General features: G+C 38.0%; 1 long non-coding RNA gene across 2 annotated transcripts in view; it reads right to left on the bottom strand.

Moving 5' to 3' along the window:
• Positions 1-17,208, bottom strand: part of LOC141385756 (uncharacterized) — a 121,934-nt gene that overhangs the window by 2,131 nt on the left and 102,595 nt on the right. Inside the window, exons 4-5 of one of the 2 annotated variants that reach the window (XR_015490873.1) lie at positions 5,765-5,915; positions 54-126 (exon numbers count right to left, since the gene is read on the bottom strand). This is a non-coding gene — a long non-coding RNA (uncharacterized LOC141385756). Of the gene's footprint in view, positions 1-53; positions 127-5,664; positions 5,916-12,263; positions 12,330-17,208 lie in introns of those variants that run through there. The other variant, XR_015490874.1, reaches the window with a different exon arrangement.

Genomic DNA, 17,208 nt, shown 5'->3' with positions numbered 1-17,208 from the left:
AGGGAAAAGCAATAATAAAATCACACAAAAGATCAAAAATCCCATTTACTCACCCACATGATGTTGCTGAGTCTTGCTGTGTGACGAACAATCCCAGTTTTCTAGTGTCTTCATGGACTTTTTAATCTGTAAATAAATATTTTTTCTTTTATTTGTAAATGATGACTTGCTTGGTAACTTGGGTCCCATGTGGGACCTGTTTGTTGTTTTGACTTTAATTGCTTTAAATACTTTTGTTAATTATACTTTTTGTTAATAAATCATTTCTCTTTTCAATTTCCCTGGTCCGTATTGTCTCTCTAATGTTGCAACTTTGAGCCGGTTGTAACACTTACCTTCAGGCCATCAGTGCTGGTTAGATTACTTTATCATAGTTACTGCCAATATATAGTATATTTTGACACTCCGAATTAACAAAAAATATATATCTGGATGCAAGATAAAAAACTATATAAGCCTGAATAAAAGGCTTTGCTGTGCTGCCCAGCACAACAACCCATTCTGAATTCATTCATTTTCTTGTCGGCTTAGTCCTCTTATTAATCCCGGGTCACCACAGCGGAATGAACCGCCAACTTATCCACACGTTTTTAAACAGCAGATGCCCTTCCAGCCGCAATCTCTGGGAAACATCCACACACACACACACACACACACACACACACACACTCATACACTTTGGACAATTTTGCCTACCCAATTCACCTGTACCGCATGTCTTTGGACTGTGGGGGAAACCAGAGCACCCGGAGGAAACTCAAAACATGCAAACTCCAACTGAGCCGAGGAAGGATCGAACCAGCGACCCAGTGACCTTCTTGCTGTGAGGCAACAGCACTACCTACTGCGCCACTACGTCGCCGCCCATTCTGAATTCTAATTTAAAATAAAAAAATGTAAATGTAATGAATTATATTGTTCAGTGCTGCGACACCAAGAAGGTCGCTGGTTCGAGTCCCAGCTGTGTCAGTTAGCATTTCTGTGAGGAGTTTGCATGTTCTCCCTGTGTTAGCGTGGATTTTCTCCGGGGTGCTCTGGTTTCCCCCACAAACCAAAGACTTGCGCTATAGGTGAACTGAATAAGCTAAACTGTCATTCCCAAAAATTTCCCTATCAGATTTATTATTTTATATCAGCATAATCATGAGTACTAGTACAACTCAGCACTCGTAGTCACAGCACTCACACATTCACCTCACACTTTGTCCAATTACGGCCAGTAAACAATGTCATATTTTCCTGCTAATCCCTGGTTAAATACAAGCCACATTTGGCAGCTTATTTTGAAAATGTGCCCTAAAACTCCACCACTCTGTTTGGTATTCTGCACAGGCACATGGCACAAAGCTTATACTTTTGTGTCTGACTGAATGACAGTGCTGCTATACAGTGGACACTTGGAGTGTATCATAGATGTCCAGGAATAGCTCGGGAGAACGACACCATTAAAACCGAGCAGGGGGTGGAGAATTGCCAAATGACAGGTGCGGAAGGGTGGAGAGAGAGAAATCCAAGTCATCTCTCCAACCTGAGCTGCAGGTGGCTTACACTTTTGACAACAGCCCCATAGAACAGATGTCTCAAATCCAGGAGAAAGGGGGGGGTTGTGCGGTAGCGCAGAGACGTCAGTTCTGTTTTAAACAATGGGCCGCCCTTGACAGAAAGACAAGAGGACTTTAGTGATGATAAAAGGGGACAGAAAACAATCAATTTATGTTGAACATGTGGACGTGTTGAGGAGCGATGGGTTTCACCCTGCTGGCTTCTCTTGACAGCTCAGCCAGTGTGTTTTCTGCATGAGTGGGAGACTCCAGGGGTCTCCTTTCTTGTGAGTCAAGAGCAAAGAGTTACATGTGTGCTATTATATATTGCGGACAGCTATGAAAACTTGACTTCTACATTTTCTGAAGAATATTATCGGGTCTGGCTTGGTTTTTTTAAACCGCCACTTTGCTATGACATTTTTTGTGGTATTGCCAAGGTGTTAAGATGAATTTCAACCATTATAGCTGGTTGCTTAGGTATTCTGGTGGATTCTAAACATTCTGGCTGGTTGATAGTTGGTTTCTGTAGTGCTCATATTGTTTTCAAGCATTCTTACTGGTTAATAGGGTTTTCTGAAAGTTTTTAAACATTCTGACTGGTTGTTGGGTGGTTTCTGTAGTGTTGAGATGGATTTCAAGCATTCTCATTGGTTGCTAGGGTGTTTAGAAGGATTATTAACACTCTGACTGGTTGTTAGGTGGTTTCTGTTGTAATTAGATATATTTCACGTATTCGTATTGGTTGCTAGGGTGTTCTGAGAGATTCTAAACATGTTGGCTGGTTGATAGTTGGTTTTGGTAGTGCTTAAATAGTTTTCAAGCATTCTTACTGATTGCTAGGTGATTCTTAAGAATTCTAAACATTCAGGTTTGTTGCCAGATGGTTGCAATGATGTTCAGATGGATTTCAAGCATTATAGCTGGTTGCTAAGGTGTTCTGAAGGATTCTAAACATTATGATTGGTTCCTATGTGGTTTCTGTAGTGTTCAGACGGATTTCAAGCATTGTAGCTGGTTGCTAGGGTGTTCTGAAGGATTCTAAACATTCAGACTAGTTGTTATGTGGTTTCTGTAGTGTTCAGATGGATTTAAAGCATTTTTACTGGTTGCTAGGGTGTTCTAAAGGATTCTAAACAACTGGACTGGTTGTCAAGAGGTTTCCGTAGTGTTGCGATGGATTCCAAGCATTTTCAATGGTTGATAGGATGTTGTGAAGGATTGTAAACATCCTGACTAGTTGTTAGGTGATTTCGGTAGTGTTCAGATAGATTTCAACCATTCTTATTGTTTGCTCTGGTTGCTAGGGTGCTCTGAAAGATTCTAAACATTCTGGCTGGTTAAGAGGTGGTTTCTGTAGTGCTCAAATTGTTTTCAAGCATTCTTACTGTTGCTAGGGTGTATTAATGAATTCTAAAACATCAGGTTGGTTGACAGGTGGTTGCTTAGTTGTTCTGAAAAATTTTAAACATTTAGGCTGGTTGCTAGGTGGTTTCTGTAGTGTCAAAATTGTTTTCAAGCGTTCTTACTGGTTGCTAGGGTATTTTTAAGAATTTTAAACATTCAGGTTGGTTGCCAGATGGTTGCAATGGTGTTCAGATAGATTTCAAGCATTCAAGCTGGTTGCTAGGGTGTTCTGAAGCTTTCTAAACATTCTGGCTGGTTCCTAGGTGGTTTCTGTAGTGTACAGATGGATTTGAAGCATTCGTACTGGTTGCTAGGAAGTTCATAATGATTGTAAACATTCGGACTAGTTGTTAGGTGGTATATATGATGATCAGATTTCAAGCATTCTAGCTGGATTATATAAGGTTGGTTGCTAGGTGGTTGCTTAGATGTTCTGAAGGATTCTAAACATTTTATCATGTTGCTAGGTGGTTACTGGTGTGGGCAGATGCATTTCAAGCATTATAGATAATTACTAGGTGGTTGCTTAGGTGTTCTGAAGAATTCTAAAGAATCAGGCTGGTTGCCAGGTGAGTGCTTAGGTGTTCTGAATAATTCTAAACATTCAAACTGGTTGCTAGGTGGTTGCTTGGGTGTTCTAGAGAATTCTAAACATTCAGGATGGTTGCTAGGTGGTTGCTTAGGTGTTCTGAAAATTTTTAAACTTTCTGACTAGTTGTTATGTGGTTTCTGTAGTGTTCAAATTTATTTCAATCATTCTTACTGGTTGCTATAGTTTCTGACCGATTCTTAACATTCTTAAGCAGGTCGCACACCAGAAGCAGCGCCGCGACACGGCGCGTACATGACAGTTTAAAGTATCACACACCAGACGCGCACATTCGAATGATATTTAACATGAAAGTAATCAGATGGCGCTCTGTGGCGCGGCTGAAAAATGAACTGCGTCCTGAGCCGTCGCCGGGCGCCGCCAACAGCCGCCGACTTGCAGCGCCGGTGTGTGTATCCTGATAGAAACCTATGTTTAGAATTCTAAAATACATGGCGCTGCGCGGCGCTTCGCCGAGCGGCGCTTCTGGTGTGCGACCTGCTTTACTGTTACTGTTTCAAGCATTCATACTGTTGAAATGGTGTTCTGAAGAATTCTAAACATTCCAACCCAGGCTCATTCTGAAAACGTAGTCCAGTGGGCGTTTCTGGAGACCGCGAAATACGTCCCGGGAGGTATGTATTTGTGCAGTTTTTGTTTTCGCAAATCCGCGAGAGGCCGCTGTGTGCACTATTTCATATCTCGAGCGTCTCTCACGAGTGCCGTTCGCGCCCGCGCTGTTCTCGCGTCAACCCACCAGAGGCCGCTGTTTGACTGACCGAATGATTGACTGCACGACCGGCCAATCGGCTGACCCACCCTCCTCCTTCCCTGAACCCAACCAGTTTTACCGATTGAACCGCCCGCTCACTTCCCTAAACCCGAGCAACAATTTGGAAAAGCCGTCTAGAAAAAGAAAAGCCTTTTTTTTTTTTTTTTTTTTTTTTTTACCATGCTTTCGGATTTCACCGTGTTCTCACCCTGTTATGAACCCGTTCGCTTTATTTTTTGGATTCTGTTTTTGTCTTACCTGGTTTCTGGAACCGTTCTTCCCCGGACTCGAACCCGGACGCCTTTGTCAACTCCTCCTCTCTGCATCTGAAGTCCGCCGACGCACACGATAAGCTGACTGGACAAACTGACTGCAGCAGGAAAGCTCTCCACACTGAGTTTAGTGGTCAGCCGGCAACCACGAAAGGGAACGGCGTCACACCGCCCCGTAGCGTTCGCTTAAAAAAATGAAATGCAGCCATACGTACCTCCCGGGACGTATTTCGCGGTCTCTAGAAACGTCCGCTGGACTACGTTTTCAGAATGAGCCTGGGTTGAAACATTCAGGTTGATTGTCAGGTGGTTAAAAATTGTGTTTAGGTGGATTGCAAGCATTCTATCTGGTTTCTATGGTGTTCTGAAGAATTATAAACATTCAGACTGGCTCCTAGGTGATTGTTCTGATGGATCTTATAGTAAACTTCAGAACGATTGCCGAATGGTTGCTATTGTATTCATATATGATTCTAAGAAGACCCATATGATGGATTACAAACAATCTGGTTGATACAAGATGGTTGCTATCATGTTCTCTTTTGAATCCAAGCATTCTGATTAGTTACTAGTCAGGTAGATTGTTGCTGTTATCCGGTAGAATGGTGTTACCAGTGGTTGCTATGCGGATGCTATACGAATTATTCTGTGCGTTGCCAAAGAACTGATACGCAGTTGTATTGTCGTCGACTGCCAACCCTTGTAGGGTGTTCTGCATGTTTGCTACGGTGTTGCTCGGCTGTTACTGTGGTATTTCTATCTTGTGGTTCCTTGGCACCTGTCATGGGCATCTGCAAGTGTTTAGAAAATGAATAGCACATCTCCACTTGCCAAGCTGCACAATTTCAAGCATCAATCTTGTTTGTGAAGTAAACAGCCCCTACTTTGGGTTATGGCTTTTTTTTTTCATATCATTAAACCGAAGAACGAGAAGTAGTAATGAGGATACTTGCAAACCACTAATTAATAAGCACATCATGCCAGCTAATGAGTGTGTGCTTGATTATTTTAATTGGTTGGGGTAGGTCAGGATTATTATTATTAATAGTAGTAGTATTCTGTTGTGACTGTTTGGGTCTGTAATAGAGTAACACTGTTCAAAGCAATTTATTAAGGGGTTCTGCTTTCTCATATCCCATCTCATTACAGAAATGAACAGGGAGTGGAAGACAGTAAATAAAACCTGCAGAGACATGATGTTCATTTTGTTCTGTTCCTCAACAGCACGATTCCTGGACTCCGGGATGGATGGAGTCTTCACTGGAATATTAGTCTTCCTCTTGAGTCATGCAGGACAGTTCAATCGACTGATCAAAACACAGTCTGTGCAACATCTGCAATTACAACAGAGAGGAAAAATCTATGACGTCAATAGCAAAAACCTATGGAGCCAGACCTCAAAAATAATACATAAGGTCAAATTTAATCATAATAAAATAGGCAACAATAGTGAGTTTAAAAGTGAATTAGATAATAAATGAATTTACATCACTAAAGCAGTAAAGATCATGGGATATATACAGTGCATCAGGTAGCGCTTCACCTTTTCCACATTTTTTATGTTACAGGCTTAATCCAAAATGGATTCAATTCATGTATTACCTTAGAATTCTACACACAACACCTCATAATGACAATGTACTTTTTTTTTTAATTTATTAAAAATAAAAAAGCTGGAAAAATCACATGTACAGCCTTTGCTCAAAACTTTGTTGATGCATCTTTGGCAGCAATTACAGCCTCAAGTCTTTTTGAATTTGATGCCACAAGCTTGGCACACCTGTCTTTGGGAATTTCTGCCCATTCCTCTTTACAGTACCTTTCAAGCTCTATCAGGTTGGATGGGAAGCGACAGTGTACAGCCATTTTCAGATCTCTCCAGAGATGTTAAACAGGATTTAGGTCTGGGCTCTGGCTGGGCCACTCAAGGACATTCACCAGTTGTTGTGAATCCACTCTATTGATATTTTGGGGTGTGCTTTGGGTCATTGTCCTGCTGGAAGATGAACCGTCGCCCCAGTCTGAGGTCAAGAGCACTCTGAAGCAGGTTTTCATTCAGGATGTCTCTGTACATTGCTGCATTCATTTTTCCCTCTATCCTGGCTAGTCTTCCAGTTCCTGTTGATGAAAAACATCCCCACAGCATGATGCTGCCGCCACCATGCTTCACTGTAGGGATGGTATTAGCCTGGTGATGAGCGGTGCCTGGTTTTCTCTAAACGTAACACCTGGCATTCACTCTAAAGAGTTCAATTTTGTTCCCATCAGACCAGAGAATTTGGTTTCTTATGGTTTGAGAGTCCTTCAGATGCCAAATTCCAGGCAGGGAGTGGCTTCTGTCCGGCCACTCTGCCATACAGGTTTGATTGGTGGATTGCTGCACAGATGGTTGTCCTTCTGTAAGGATCACCTCTCTCCACAGAAGAACGCTGGAGCTCAGACAGAGTGACCATCGGGTTATTGATCAACTCCCTGACTAAGGCCTTTCTCCCCCGATCACGCAGCTTAGATGGCCAGTCAGCTCTAGCAAGAGCCCTGTTGGTTCTAAACATCTTTCACTTACGAATGATGGAGGCCAATGTGCTCATTGGAACCTTCAGAGCAGCATATTTTTTTCTGTAACCTTCCCCAGCCTTGTGCCTCCAGACAATCCTATCTCGGAGGTCTACAGACAATTCCGTTGTCTTTATGCTTAGTTTGTGCTTTGATATGCACTGTCAACCCTGGGACCTTATATAGACAGGTATATGCCTTTTTAAATCATGTCCAATCAACTGAATTTACCACAGGTGAACTCCAATTAAGCTGCTGAAACATCTCAAGAGTGATCAGTGGAAACAGAATGTACCTGAGCTCAATTTAGAGCTTCATGGCAAGAGCTGTGAATACTGATGTACATGTGATTTTTCAGCTTTTATTATTTTTAATAAATTTGCACCAATTACAACAAAATATCTTTTAACATTGTCATTATGGGGTATTATGTGCAAAATTTTGAGGAAATAAATGAATTTTATCAATTTTGGAAAAAGGCTGTAACATAAAAAAATGTGGAAACAGTGAAGCGCTATGAATACTTTCCAGATACACTGTCCAATTCCAACATAACAATCTGATCACAGAGGTGATTGATGATATTCTGAAAATGCCAGCAGGAGGCAGCAAGTGATTGCATCACTGAACGAGTCATTTATTTACCTGATTTATTTAAAATCAAAGATTCGTTCAGTAAGATTTGCTACTGAATGCACTCAATCCAGCCATTTGCGAATGACAAGATCATCGTACTCAATATCACTGATATATATAACGTTAATCAGCTCATTTAATTTACGGCTGTTGCATTTATATTAGGCCTACTGATGTCTAGCCTGCTGGTCACTACAAATTCATTCGCTCAATGCTGTACAATGTGACTTCTACCACGGATTATGAGATCTGGTCAGCAAAATAAATCAGATAACATGCTAAGATGATTAAGTATGGTGAGAGTCTGAATAGATGTGGCAGTCTGTCAAGATAGAATTGCTTAAAACACCTTACCATGATGTTATTTTAAATGACAAATGTCTAATAATACTGCTAAAATGATTTATTTTTTTGATATAAAATAATGATAAGGGGGATGCGTTGGCGCAGTAGGTAGTCAGTTGGCAATTTTGTGTGGAGTTTGAATGTTCTCCCAGTGTTCGTGTAGGTTTCCTCCGGGTGCTCCGGTTTCCCCCACAGTCCAACGACATGCGTTATAGGTGAATTGGGTGAGCCAAAATTGTCCATAGTGTATTTATGTGTTCGAATGAGTGTGTATGGGTTTCCCAGTGATAGGTTGCGGCGGAAGGGCATCCACTGCATAAAACATATGCTGGATAAGTTGTCGGTTCATTCCGCTGTAGCAACCTCAGATTAATAAAGGGACTTAGCCGAAATGAAAATGAATAAATGAAAATAATAATAAATAAATGGTGGAGATTCTTGAGTTTGGTCAGTAGGGAGCGTTTTAATTGATGGATTAAAAACTCACCGCGATTGGCTAATCAGAATATCCTCCAAAAAAAGATGTACACGAATCATGTCCTGCCAGGAAAGTCTCAAAAATACAGCACATAAATTCAAAGAACTCATTCAGTATTTGCACATTCGGTGTTTTATACATCAGTTAAAAAATAGCTAACACTATTGTTTTTGTCCAATGAAATTAAAACAAAGTGTATTAGATATTATTACCAGCATGTTAAGTTTAAAAGATAGCACCAGCAGTTTTAAAGATACCTACACTCCCGCCACTTTATTAGGTACACTTTTCTAACTACTCGTTATCACACATTTCTAATCAGCCAATCACATGGCTGCAACTTAATGCATTTAGACATGTAGACATGCTCAGGATGATCTGCTGCAGTTCAAACCGGGCATCAGAATGCGGAAGGAAGGTGATTTGAGTTTGAACCTGGCATGGTTGTTGACGGGCTGGTCTGAGTATTTCAGAAGCTGCTGTTCTACTGGGACTTTCACGCACAACCATCTCTTTACAAAGAATGGTCAGAAAAAGAGAAAATATCTAGTGAGCGGCAGTTCTGTGGGTGTAAACTGTGGGGGCATACTCTATCAATTATTTATTTTTTTATTTTTTGACATCACGATCAAATCTTAGGACCAATCGAATGCTCTCTAGTAACTGACATGGCCCGCCCCCTTCAAAACATTTCTCATTTGCTTTTCATTAGATGTGCTTGAGCTCAACCACTCTCTCTGGCAAAGCAGTGATAAAACCCTTTTTGGTGTTTTGCTTTTTAAAGAGGAGCTAATAAATGTCCTGTTTTAATGTTTCAGTTGATTTCACGTAAAAAAAAATTGCATTTCAAAGCACTTCACGAAATTTTTAAATAAAAACAGCATATATTATTATGTCAGTGAGTAGAAATGACAAAATTGAGTGAACTGGCCTTTTAATATCAAGACAGGTTGAAGCTAGAGAGAAAAAAAACTGTGAGGAAACTCAGTGTCTCATTCCAAGCGGACAGTGCAGTTCTTACGGTGCACAATCTCCTGGAATTCAGATGAGAGATCCGTCCAAACCACTTTGTTTTTGAGATGCATTCACTATCTCTCTTTCTCTCTCTCTTTCTCTCACTCTGTGCTGCAGTCTCTAGAGATTCACTTCATCTAACAACAAACAGAGCCCCAATTTTTGAGCCACTGTACTCAGCTTTTGTGTCTGCATCAAAAAAAAGAAGTCCATTTAAAGATCCAAGCAGCACCGAATGCTTGCATTGAATATAAACTGAGTATTTTAAAAGAATAATAATAAAGGAGCCTACTTTAATATGTTTTTCTCAATTCTGCTATACAATAATGTGTTGTGTTAACAGGGAATGTCATCACTTAATAGAAAATAAATATGTTTATCTGTGTCCGTTTTTACTGTGTGTGGCATGTATTGTACTAAAGGGCAACAAGAACCAAGCAGAACACATCGATATTATAAATGCAGGAGTACATTTTGACTTGATACAATTGCAATATTATAGGTGCTGTATGTAAGTTTTGACTCTTCTAAAGCATAAAAATACCATAATACTGCAGATATTAAGGAAACATGCCAAGTCAACATTCTTGCTTATCTGAAATACAATGCTTAAGTTAGATATTGTGCTTTAAAAATGTGCATTACGTGCCAGAACGTCTTTGTTTGTTTTGAATCTTTTAACCCGTCAACTGCCAGTTTAGCCAATCACATTTCAGCATCCAGGGTTGCCTTGGCGTATTTACAGATTTACAGAATATTTACAGTGTATTACAGATTCAGAGTTCCACAAGAGGTGGTTATTAATTAGTAAATAATATAAATATTGTGAACATAAAATTTACGTGGAATAAATAAAACGCCGTGTCCTAACAACATGCTACGTGAAGAGATTTGCAGAAAACACAGAATAGTACACTCACTGCACTCCAACGAAACAGTAAGCTTTAAAATTGAATTATTACAAATCAAACCTCTTTAACATTATTAAATGTACATGCTGAATCACTGATATATGTTGGTTTGCACTTAGTCACAGTTCTTAAGTTCAATTTCAAGTGTTTTATTTTATTTTCAAGATGTAAGGTGAACTATCTGCTGCTGCTTTCAGTAGTATGCCAATAAATGTCATGTAAAATGGCATTTAAAGTTGCATTATTACCATTTAACACTAAATAAAGCACATGAGGTGTACCTGAGGGGATCATTGTCATTTATCCTGGTGTTCAGCTGTAAAAAATAGAAGCCGTTTCTAAAATATACATTTCAGGTGTTTGTTAGGACAAAAACTTCTTTTAGTATGAAAAATATTCCTTCTATGGTGTGTCGTTGCTTTTAGTTCAAATCAGCAAACACGTCAAACTGGCAACCAGCGATTGCGTAGAGTCGTCAGAGGAGTAGCTGAGCGAAAATGTGTTTTGATCCAGGAGTGCAATACCTAGTTCAACCACGGGGTGTCAAACATACATTTAACCCCAACATCTAACTTGCAACGGTTCCAGAAAGTAGGTAAAACAAAAGCAAAAGTCAAAAAAATAAATAAACCAGTAAATAACAGGGTGAAATGTGGTAAATTCTGAAAACGTGGTAAAAATCAGCCAGCTTCGAGGACTTTTCTTTTTCTGGATTGTTTTTGAAAACACTGTTGGTTGGGTTTAGGAAGGAGTAATCGGGTCAACCAGTGCTTTTGACAACATGATCGGTAGGATTTAGGAAGGGGTGATCAGGTCAGTCAGTGCTTTTGGAAACACTATCGGTTGGGTTGAGGAAGGGGGGGATCAGGTCAATCAGTGCTTTTGAAAACACTATCGGTTGGTTTAGGAAGGGGTGATCAGGTCAATGAGTGCTTTTGAAAACATCAGTTGGGTTTAAGAAGTGGGTGATCAGGTGCTTTTGAAAACACTATCGGTTGGATTTAGAAAGGGGTGATCAAGTCAATCAGTGCTTTTGAAAACACTATCGGTTGGGTTTAGGGATGTGGCGGGTGATCAAGTCAAACAGTTTTTTAAAAACTTTGGGTTTAGGAAGGGGTTGATCAGGTCAATCAGTGCTTTTGAAAACACTATCGGTTGGGTTTAGGAATTGGTTGATCAGATCAAACAGTGCTTTTGCAAACACTATTGGTTGGGTTTAGGATGGTGGTGACTGAGTTAATCAGTGCTTTTGAAAACACTATTGGCTGGGTTTAGGGAAGAGGGTGGGTCGGGTGATTTTTTCAGTCAGTCAGTCGACAGCATCCTCTAGTGGATTTACTCGAGAACAGCAGGCCTGAATGGCACTCTCGAGAGAAATTTGAGATCTGAAATGCATACACAGCAGCCTCTGGTGGTTCGCGTAAATAAAAACTGCAAAAAAACAAAAAACAAAAAAAAAGCATATCTTCTGGGAACATTTTGCACTCTCTGGAAATGTATACAGGGGTATGTATCAATATTGTGCTAGGTTACATCAGTCAACCCAACAAAAACTTCTGTTTACTAAAATGCTAAAGATTAGAGCTGGTAAATGTCAATTACAGAATTGCAGGGAGAAAAAAAAACTCCAAGATGTGTAAGACATGGAAAGAGTTGTTCAAAGAGAGAGAAGAGAGAAGTTCAAAGAGGAATAACTCTGAAATATGTCTAAAAGCTTCAAAGGGCTAAAAAAAAAAAACGAGTACCTTTACATATGATGATCAGCCTCAGCTTCCATAGCTGAAGATACAGAACAATCCAATGACTTTACCCTGGAGACAGGAGGGGAACACTTCAAACATAAACACACTTAAGCAACTACATCAGAATTCAGTATATTTTCATCAGTCGTAAAAGCTTACAAAACTGTGCTAACAGACTTCCTCGTATTTGAGAGCAAGTATTCTGGGGTAACGCATAAGCCAATTGGAGGCCTGGATTTGAAGGGTTTTGCCTTCATGTTTTGGTATACATACATGTACAGTTGAAGTCAAAATTATTATTATTATTATTATTATTATTGTTGTTGTTATTATTATTGTTATTATTTTTCATATTTGTCAAATGATGTTTAACAGAGCAAGAAATTTGTCAAAGTATTTCCTATAATGTTTTTTTCTTCTGGAGAAAGTCACATTTGCTTTATTTAGGTAAGAATGAAAGAAGTTTTTTTTATTTTAATATCAATATTTTTAGCCCCCTTAAGCAATTGTTTTTCTGATTGTGTACAGAACAAACCATCATTATAAAATAACTTCCCTAATTACCCTAACTTGACGAGTTACCCTTATTAACATAGTTAAGCCTTTACATGTCACTTTAAGCTGAATACTAGTGTTTTTTACTATATCTAGTCAAATATTATGTACTGTCATCATGTCAAAGATAAAAGTGACTTATGTGTAATACTACAAAAGTTTTTTTATATCTTCAGATTCCAGTGGTAAAAACTGAAAAAGCACTATTATTAATTATTGAGAATAAATCTTAATGGATAATACCTGAGTGGCAAATTAGCATATTAAAATGATTTCTGAAGGATGATGTCAACATGAAGATAAATAATGCTAAAAGTGCTTTGCATAGCAGGAATAAATTCATATTAATTGTTATTTATTAAATTAATGTTTGAATTATTTCATTAATTTTTCATTTCTTATTCACAGCAGTTTTAAAATATAATAATATTTCACAATTGAATTGCATTTGCTGTATTCACCCAAAAATGAACATTTTGCCATCATTTACTCATATACATGACTTTCTAATCTCTGTGGGACATGTCACTAAAATGTTTTGATTTAAGGGAGACCAAACAAACATTTCTTAAAAAAATAAATTAATTAATTAAATTTAAAATTAAAATTAAAAATAAATAAATAATAAAAAAATAAAAATAAATGAATGATGTTATCTATTCTCTGTGGGGGGGGATGACAGTTTCACTAAAACACTTTGATTTAATGAAGACCAAATAGTTAATTAAAATAATAATAATAATAATAATAATAATAATAATAATAATAATAATAATAATAAATAAATAAATAAATGTTGTTTGAATGAACGAATGAATGAATGAATGAATATTGTGACTTTCTAATCACTGTGGTTAAAAAAAAAAAAAAAAGATGACAGTTTCACTAAAACATTTAAATTTTATGGAGACCAAACATATTTCTAAAAAATAAAATAAAATAAATAAATAAATAAATAAAATAAAATAAAACAGAATATAATAAAATGAAATTATGACTCAGTAGAATCACTAAAATGTCACTAAAATGTTTCAGTTTTTTGGAGACCAAACAGACATAAAAAATAAAAAAATAAACAAACAAATAAAAACATTAAAAAATTAAATAAATAAATGTTATGAGTGTTTTACGTGACTTTCTAATCTCTGTGGGGAGAAAAGATGACAGTTTCACTAAAATGTTTTGATTTTACGAAGACCAACCAGACATTCCTAAAAAAAAATTATAAGTGTTTTATGACATCTGTGCTCTTGTGTAAAATAGACCAAGAACAATCATAAATCTAGAAAATGAAACAGAATAAGTATGTTCCCTCTCGCCGAGTGTGTATGATGAAACTATTTCTCTGCATTGTGTGGTGTGATTCTCTCCACTGTCCTAATATAGATGCAAACTGAGAGTATTCAGAGTAGTAGAGGCTTCCATACATTAATGTGCCTTCAAAGAAAAATACATTTTACAGCTGCAATCAAAATGTGAGCTCCGTCATTTTATGCTAAATTTTTTGTCATAATTTATGCATTAACAGTTTTACAGTAATAAAAAAACACTAATATCATGAAATAGTAATAAAACAACTGATTTCAATTAGAATATTTAATTTCCCTATTTGAATATTAAAATTGAGAATGAATTTTGGTTAAGTTACAACCCCATTACTCCAATATTCAGTCACACAATTCATTCATTCATTCATTTTCTTGTTGGCTTAGTCCCTTTATTAATCCGGGGTCGCCAAAGCGGAATGAACCGCCAACTTATCCAGCAAGTTTTTACGCAGCGGATGCCCTTCCAGCTGCAACCCATCTCTGGGAAACATCCACACACACACGCTCATACACTACGGACAATTTAGCCTACCCAATTCACCTGTACCACATGTCTTTGGACTGTGGGGGAAACCGGAGCACACGGAGGAAACTTACACAAAGGCAGGGAGAACATGCAAACTCCACACTGAAACGCCAACTGAGCCGAGGTTCGAATCAGCAACCCAGCGACCTTCTTGCTGTGAGTCGACAGTCCTACCTACTGCGCCACTGCCTCGCCCAGTCACACAATTCAATATTCATAAATAATTAACTCACCGGCAACAACAATGCCATCTTCCATGACGATGTTTCACATAAGACATCGTAGGATGCCAAATTGTTCGATATCGCCCAACCCTAGTGTCTACTAAACTAATCAAGTTTGTTATGCAGAAAACAAATGTGTGCGTATTTATTTGAAGCAGCCGACATAGTTGTTTTAGTAATAGTAATTAATATTAGTTATGTTAATAGTCTCTCTGTCTCACTCATGCACACTCGATCTATCTTGCGCAGATTCTGTCTCGTAAGCACACTTGGCCTCTCGTGCACACACTTGGTGTACTTCACGCGCATTTAATCAGAATTAAGGTTTGTTTTCTTTAAAAATCAGCAATCTCCACTGGCTGATTCATATCCGATATACAGTGGGTTTCAGATTGTACAAGAAGCACTGCATTAAATTACATTTTTCCTGTTATGTCATTATATTCAATGGAGCTTCTGAACTAGGCTGCCGATTCTAACAGGCGTGTGTATTGTGATACAATACTTTCATCTCAGCGCCAACCGCAACCAAAACCAACCAGACTGAGATGCTGAGAATGAAACAGCGCGATGCCGACAGAACAAAACAAACAAGAGTACAAAAATGCACAGACCCCGCGCACCCGCATCAAGCGGGAGAGTGCACGGTCTGCTCGCACTCATGACAGCGCGCACACAGATACACACACAAAATCAGAAAACAAGTGCCCAACCCGAGAAAACTCGAGCAACAGGACAGGACAAGACAGAGCTGTCCGGACTCTGCCACCAAAACAAGAACTTAAAAGACCAGAGTGGCAGAACCCTGACATATTTACTATATGTGTGATGAAGAACGCGTTTCGTTAAACATGTCAATGATAGACATGTCTAAAAGCATAAAGCTGCACAGCACTTGGACCTCATACTTTTCTCTTTATAACAGGACATAGATCAGAAATGGACTTTTATGCAGCAGGACCACAAAGACGAATGGCGCTGGACACACGTAGAGGGAAACAGCTTGCTCTCTCAAACGTTTTCATATTTGAAATGAAGAATGAGATTTATTTAGCTCATTGTAATAAAGGCCTTGAGTTTTACCTCCTTCTAAACTGGATTTTATGTTGAATTTGAGGCAGATACAAATAAACAGTTGACGCCACTTAGAGTGAATGCCAGGTGAGGTAATCATTTTTATGTGTATCCAACGTTATCTGTTGCCAAATCCTCCACTAGACCATCAAAAGTCAATTAATTATTATTGCCAGCCAATTTTACAGTAATGTCAGCAGTGTGGCCTAATGGGATAATCATACAGTCATAAAAATGCCTGGAACCAGTGTTGTGTTTGAAAGCCAAACTAGTACAGACTCACACTTGTGTGGGTAAATAACATGCTGACAGTCGTCTTTGCACAACATGTTAATGTTTATTTACAATGGTCAAGATAAAAAGTAGCCCATTGCTAATTTCATTATTGAATCTCTGATTAAAACTATTTCTGAATTAGCATAATTTATTATATGATGATAGTAATGAAATGAATTAGTGCTGGGCAAAGAATAATCATCATTAATCGCATCCAAATGAAAAGTTTAGATATTATTAGTCACCCTTTTTCATTTTTAAATATTTCCCAAATAATGTATAACAGAGCAAGGACATTTTTCACAGTATGTCTGATAATATGTTTTCCTCTGGAGAAAGTCTTATTTGTTTTATTTTGGTTGGAATAAAAGCAGTTTTTATTATCTTAAAAAAAAAAAAAACATTTTAGAGGCAAAATTATTAACCCCTTTACACTGTTAATTTCTTTTGATAGTCTACAGAACAAATCATTGTTATACAATAACTTGCCTAATTATCCTAACTTGCCCAGTTAACCTAATTAACCTAGTTAAGACTATAAATGTCACTTTAAGCTCAATAGAAATGTCTTGCAAAATATCTAGTCAAATATTATGTACAAAGATAAAATAAATAAGTTAGTAGAAATGAGTTATTAAAACGAATTTAAATTATTATTTTTTTAAATCTTATTTTCGTTAAGCAGAAATTGGGGTTGAAAATAAACTGGGGGGCCTAATAATTCAGACTTCATATTCAATTTAGAAATAGTTTTGAAACAAATCTTTGTGCCTAATAAAGTAAATGAACTATGTATAGGCTAAAGGATGTCTGTGTGTACAACACGTTTCCCTATCCACAAGAGTGAAAGTGAAAGTAAAAAATGGGGAGGCTCATCTCTCATTCTCTTGCTGTAGATGCTCTATATAACTGTTTTCTCTCTAGTGAAGCGTTCAGTTTTTCCACTTACAAAGTCCGCCATGTAG

This window comes from Danio rerio, chromosome 5 (assembly GCF_052040795.2).
Source record: "Danio rerio strain M-AB ecotype USA chromosome 5, GRCz13ab, whole genome shotgun sequence".
Lineage (NCBI taxonomy): Eukaryota > Metazoa > Chordata > Actinopteri > Cypriniformes > Danionidae > Danio > Danio rerio.
The sequence above is the reverse complement of the archived record's forward strand: the minus strand, read 5'-3'. Positions and strand labels throughout refer to the sequence as shown.